Below are 6,168 nucleotides of genomic sequence, written 5' to 3'. Positions count from 1 at the left end.
CTCCGGAGGGGTAGGCAGAGAGAATAGAACGTCACACAACTCTGTCTTTGAATGCATTCCTCGCCTCTTCCACATTCATGCATCTCCTCAACATACCCGCCGATTATTTCGACTCCTGACCTGACCACTTTCAAGTGTTTGACATACCTGATCATGCCAAGTGTTTCTCGGTCTTCCTGTGCCCCGTTTTCCAACAACATTTGCTACATCAATTTGTTTTACAGCTTTCCTCGCTCGTTCGTTCCATCATATGTCCAAAACATTTCAACACACTTTTCTTGATTTTATCGATAATGCTTATCTCAGCCTTGCTTTCTTCGCTTATTTCACCATTCTAAAATCTATCATACATCGTTTTGCCGCTAATTTGTCTGAGGGGTCGCATTTTGACTGCATTAAGTCTATTTTCCTCCTTTTTCGCCAAATTCATGTTTCACCACCATACATTAAGTTGGAATCAGTAAAATATGAAAAAAATAATAACAATAAAAAGTGAAAATACCCAAAATATTTTTTGGTGGAATATTATTTACGTATAGCAAGTGCCCTTTGCTTGTGTGTCCATACATAACATTTTGTCTGAACTAACCGTCACGCCGCTTCCTCGTTGGGGTAGGCAGTGAGAATAGAACGCCATACTACCCTGTCTTTACAAACATTCTTCGCCTCTACATTCATGCATCTCCTCATACATTTCCGTCGATTATTTCGACTCCTGGCCCGTCCGCTTTTAAGTATTTGACATACCTGATTTTGCTAGTTTTTATTTGCTATAAATTTTGTCTATTTTTAAAAAAAAAATTAGCATCCGTAACATTAGTTAGTTCATAACATCTAACTATATTTATGTATTTATTTATTGATTTGCCTATTTAATTTGTAGAACTCCATTTGAATTAATGTATTAATTGTTAAATCAAACACAGGTTTTTTGAGTACTAAGTTGTATTTTACTGTTAAAAAACATATCAAAATTAATATTGTGACAATTGTTTCGCCTAGTTATGGCATTCAATTGAAAATGACATAACTAGGAGAAACAATTGTCACAAAATTAATTTTGATATGTTTTTTAACAATTAAATACAACTCAAAAATCTGTTTTGGATTTAACAGTCAATACATAATTTTATTACCGTAGAACTTTATTACTTGAACTTTGATGTGTTACTTGAGCCCAGTACAAAAAAAAATAATCTGTTTTTATTTTGTCTACAATAATGAACGTATCGTGGCAATAAGTATCACCTTTCAGGGAAACAATGAACTATGTTGATACGTTCATTATTGAAGAACAAATACAGACCTAAATATTTTTTTGTACTGAGCTTAAGTAACACATCAATATTTAAGTTCTACGGTATTTTATTTAAATTACATGTCTTGATAAATGTGTTTGTCCTTGTAGATGACAATAGAGTTCAAATTGATGGGAATGTCTCCAAATTCTTCTTCGTTTATGGCGATCGATAAAATCAGCTTAAAATACAACGGATACTATGAAAGGGGTCAATATGAAAATTTTTCGCTAAGCAATTATCAAGATGACGGCGAGCGGCTTCGTCCAAACATTCGTGTTCGAAGAGACATGTCGCTCGATGATGACGATTCAATTATGTTTCGCGCTCCAGAATTTACTACCGAGATGGGAACGACGGTTGATATTAATGCGACGACAGTGCTACGTGAGCATATGACCGTAGCACCAACTAAGGCTCCTGCCCCAGCACCGAGAATCGATCCTCAAAAGTACGGTGACAAAAAAATGGAAATGTGTAAATACGTCTCCTTTGCTACGATTGCAATAGCAAGTGTTTGTCTCTGTTATTGTATTTTCCTATTTGTTATGTTAAATTTGAAATGATTTAATTTGCACAAGATGAAATATTTTAATAGAACTGTTGAATAAAAACATCGTAGTCAAACAGGAGAAAGTGAGCAAGTGCATTTGTTTTTACAAAAACGTGATTATTGACTATTCGATATCTCACTAGCTTAATATTGCCCTGAAAAATCTTAAAGCGATTTAAACTTGGAAGTATAATATATTGACTTGTTCAAAATGACTAACTTGGAAGTATAATATATTGACTTATTAAAAATGACCAACTGCATTCATGTTTATTTTCTTGCCAAGCAAAACTGACTTAAATGGCCCTACTGAATATTTGACGTTTTGTTAGTTGGTCACTTTCTCCGTACGACTACGATATTTTCATTTATTTTTTACAATTCACTTTGTTGTTTTAAATATCACAATAAATACAAAATATGGAATTTGGACTGATTTATTTGACACTCAAATTTGTGCAAATTTATTTCAAGCCAAAAAAAGAAAAAGAAAAAAACATAATTATGATTCCAATAATATTCTTTCACAAAAATAATATATGAACATCGCATCAGTGGGAACCAGCATATCAACGTATCAATGTCGAGTGAAAATATAAAGATTCACGATAAGAATGCTGAATTTTACTAGGCGTAAAAATTGATCATTAAATCCAGCCAATGACACATCGGAAGCGCTATAAATACAAAAGACCTTCATTTTCTCTCCTCAGAAACTTTTTTTGTTTTTCGGCTCGTCAGCTATCTGTAAAAATTACAAAAGAAGTTTTTTTGTTGCATGAAAGTATTTGCTTCCTTCTTAATAAAGTGCTTTGTTTAAAAACTCTTGATAGAATGCTACAAAAAAAATTGAATGCACATAAAAAGTAAGTACCTATAAAGTATCTCTACGATTTTTTTGGATCTGGAACCATGTACACGCTGAACCGACGGCGAAAGTCTGCCATACTTTTTGAATGGTTAGTCTGCCTTAAATAATCTACACCATAATGTAAAACAAAAGCCTAAATGTACCAAGCTAGCATGGGATGGGTTAGGTATCACGCCGGGTGTTGGTAATGGGTGGGAGGATTCGCCAAGGGTGGGCGCTCCATACTACTATGAATGCCAAATTGCGGTATTATCCCCTCCGCTTGCTGCGCTCCTAGTATCGACGAATGAATAAAACATCGATTTTATGGTTTTATTGAATGTGTACTCGAATGATTCCTGATTAAATTGAAATAAATAATATATTGTTTCGCAGCCTTCTCTTATTATTAATAATTTTTGTTGTCTTGGAAACATCATACCATACTTTTCGAAGAACTTGCTTTATATTTTGTTATTTAAATAAGTTGGGATTAGTTATAAAGATAAATAATGTCCAAACATTATTAACCATGTATCGGGCAAAATGGCCAATGAAAACGAAATCATGAATTCGACGGCGAGTAAAGCAATATATTGATGTTACATGTACACTCATGTATGTTCATATATATACTCGTGTTGTATATAATATATACATATACACATTCAGATCTGCACGTGAAAATTTAACATCGACAGGTCTAATAAAATTAAGTGGATATTGTTTATAAGATTTGTAAAAGACTGCAGTATATACAAGAAAAACATTTCTTTGAACATGTAATAAATCTTTTTTAATTTCGTAATAAAAGTAAAATATATTTGAAACGATAAAGGTAACATGTACGTTTATTTTAATACATATTTAGAATTTTTAATGATTAGTTATTTGTTTGGTATAACGTATTAATGCTAGAATATTTAACTGTGGGTAAAATACCTTTGATTTATTTTTCGCGAGCTCGCCGCAACTCATTTGATATAATATATGCATTGTTTGTGCAATAAAAGTTAAACTATTTATTCCGTATTCAGATCTCAAGGGAGAATTCACTCTAACCATGTAGTCTCCGTTTCATAAAATTTAACAAGTTTCCTTTCCTCAACTTTCTCGTGACATTCAGCTCTCAGTTGTCGTGAAAAATATATTGCCATACTAAAAGTCGCATTATAACAATGTATGGATAATAATAACTACAATGGCGTCTGAATGCTCGGACAATCTAGAGACATGTTATAAAACCGAGTTTATCTTATCTTCCCAGGTTTATTATTTCATCAACATTTTGTTTCACTTGCTATGCGATAGTGAAATCCTAGAAACAACGTATAACTACAGAAAAAATATCAAATATCACCACCACGTTATTATGTTTAAGTCAAAACACGATTAAATCTACATCTACTACCATCACGCCATTTTCTCGCAGGGGTTGGCAGAGAGGATGGAACGCCACACTCTTCTGTTCTGACATACACTCCTCGCTTTCTTCACATTCATACATCTAGCCATATGCCCTCCGATTACGCAGACTTTTAATACCACCCGATTTTAGGTTCTGATTAATCTGATCGTGCCAAAACTTTTTGGGCCGTTTTCGTTTTGTTCTTCCACTCACATTCGCCACATATACTGTTTTAATCATCATCCATTCGCTCCACGTGTCCACACCACCTTAAAGAACTTTTTTTAATCTTTTAAATTATCCTTGTTCAGCCTAAAATTCCATTAATACATCTTTTGTTTTTTACTCTCTCATACAATGATTTTCCGCAATCAAGAACCTGTTTCACACATGCAATGTTTTTCACATATTCACTCGACAAATAAAATTAAAAATATTAAATGAGGAAATGATTTTGAACACATATAAAAAAGTAAATACAGTAATTCACTATTAAATTATATTCCCGAAGGTATATTACATACGCAAAATAAATTAATAAAAGGTGAAATATAGTATTTTAAGTTTTTTAATAATACCAATTGCCAATATTAATATACATATATATTAAATATTACGATTGTTTGAATCAGTTCTTATTAAAATGTTTATATGTTTGTATATATATATATTCACATATCACTCACTCCTTTCAACAACGTCATAAATTCAAAAACTTGATTTTTCAGGAGATCGTTTTTAAAGTATTAAAATACAATACAATCTATTAAAAATAAATATCAAGCCACTTATTGAACTTTTTACCGTGCAACAGATCTTTTAAGGTAAAACCTGAATGTTTTTTTTTTCAACAATATTTAGTTTATTTAAAAAAAATACCTTTTTTCAAAATGCAAAAACAACATTTTCTACCTGTAGCGGGTAAATATTAAGTTAAAAATATGTCACTTTTGCTGGGAAATAGTGCGTTTTCTGGGCATTCCAAAAACATTCACAAATAAAAAATGACGATTTTTGAAATATGACGTTGTTGAAAGGGGTGAGCGATATATTCACAGTTGTGAAAGATAAAAGTAAAGTTACTTGGAGACGCCCCTGCTTTCATGGTTTTATAATTTTGTTTTTCGGTTTTATCTTATTGATTTTTTTTTTACTTGTATTTTTGCATTAATTCTTATTTATAATTGCGTGCAAAACTTACTAGCTTATCAAAATTCATATTTTTATATAAAGTTCATAAACAAATAACAAAACAAGTGTCATGTATAAACCCGTCAAAAATAGGAAGAAACACGATATTTCATATATGAGTTGGCATTGAGAAATAACATCGTTGAACTTTTAACAGAAATGTTACTTTGAATGTGAATTTTTGTTACTGAGTAATATGCCATACTTAAGAATAACTGAACAATCATCTGACTTGATAAAAGTTTGAAAAGTAAATTGAATATATTAAACAGCTCTGAATAGACGTTTACAAGAAATGTACCTTCATGATGTTGATAACAATTTACAAAGTTATTCTGTTTTTCCTAGTTTCGGTATTTGGCATGTTAAAGCAAAATAAAATATAAACCTTATTTTCAATGAGATGTTTATTTTTGTAGTATAAATGTGAATTTTTTTTTTTTATGTTATTAAAAAGATAAATACCTATACCCGAATTAACCAGTTGCCTGACGTTTATAAAATAAAACGAATTCGGGGATCCAAAGTAAATGATCTGAAAAAATACCTTGGGGAAAGATATATATGTAGTGATTAGTCATATTTTCTTATTTTGTTTGTACCTAATGTTTTTTTTATATTTTTTCATTTGTTATATGTTCAATTTTTTTATATTTTCTCATTTGTTTATTTGAAATATGCGTCTTTCCTTATGTTTTCTCGTTTATTTCCTTTACATATGCTTCTTATGCCTATTTATTATACCTGTTTATTGTTTTTATATTTTGCAATGTATTAGTTTTGGTTATTTAAAAATAATCTTTTTGTAACTTTATTATTTGTATTACAGTCATGTTAATCTTAATTCTATGTCCCAAAATGAAAAACA

The 6,168-nt window shown here is 31.0% G+C and overlaps 1 protein-coding gene and 1 long non-coding RNA gene across 2 annotated transcripts in view; both read left to right on the top strand.

Annotated features, from left to right (window-relative positions):
* Positions 1-2,277, top strand: part of LOC148302466 (uncharacterized) — a 3,196-nt gene extending 919 nt beyond the window's left edge. Inside the window, exon 2 of the long non-coding RNA XR_015838638.1 lies at positions 1,409-2,277. This is a non-coding gene — a long non-coding RNA (uncharacterized LOC148302466). The remainder of the gene's footprint in view (positions 1-1,408) is intronic.
* Positions 1-6,168, top strand: part of LOC148302465 (uncharacterized) — a 322,290-nt gene that overhangs the window by 293,816 nt on the left and 22,306 nt on the right. The gene's annotated exons all lie outside the window — the stretch shown is intronic.

The sequence above is a fragment of the Brachycentrus maculatus genome, unplaced genomic scaffold (assembly GCF_059751285.1).
Source record: "Brachycentrus maculatus isolate JH-2025_06_01 unplaced genomic scaffold, ASM5975128v1 h1tg000451l, whole genome shotgun sequence".
NCBI lineage: Eukaryota > Metazoa > Arthropoda > Insecta > Trichoptera > Brachycentridae > Brachycentrus > Brachycentrus maculatus.
This window is presented reverse-complemented; position numbering and strand designations above follow the sequence as displayed.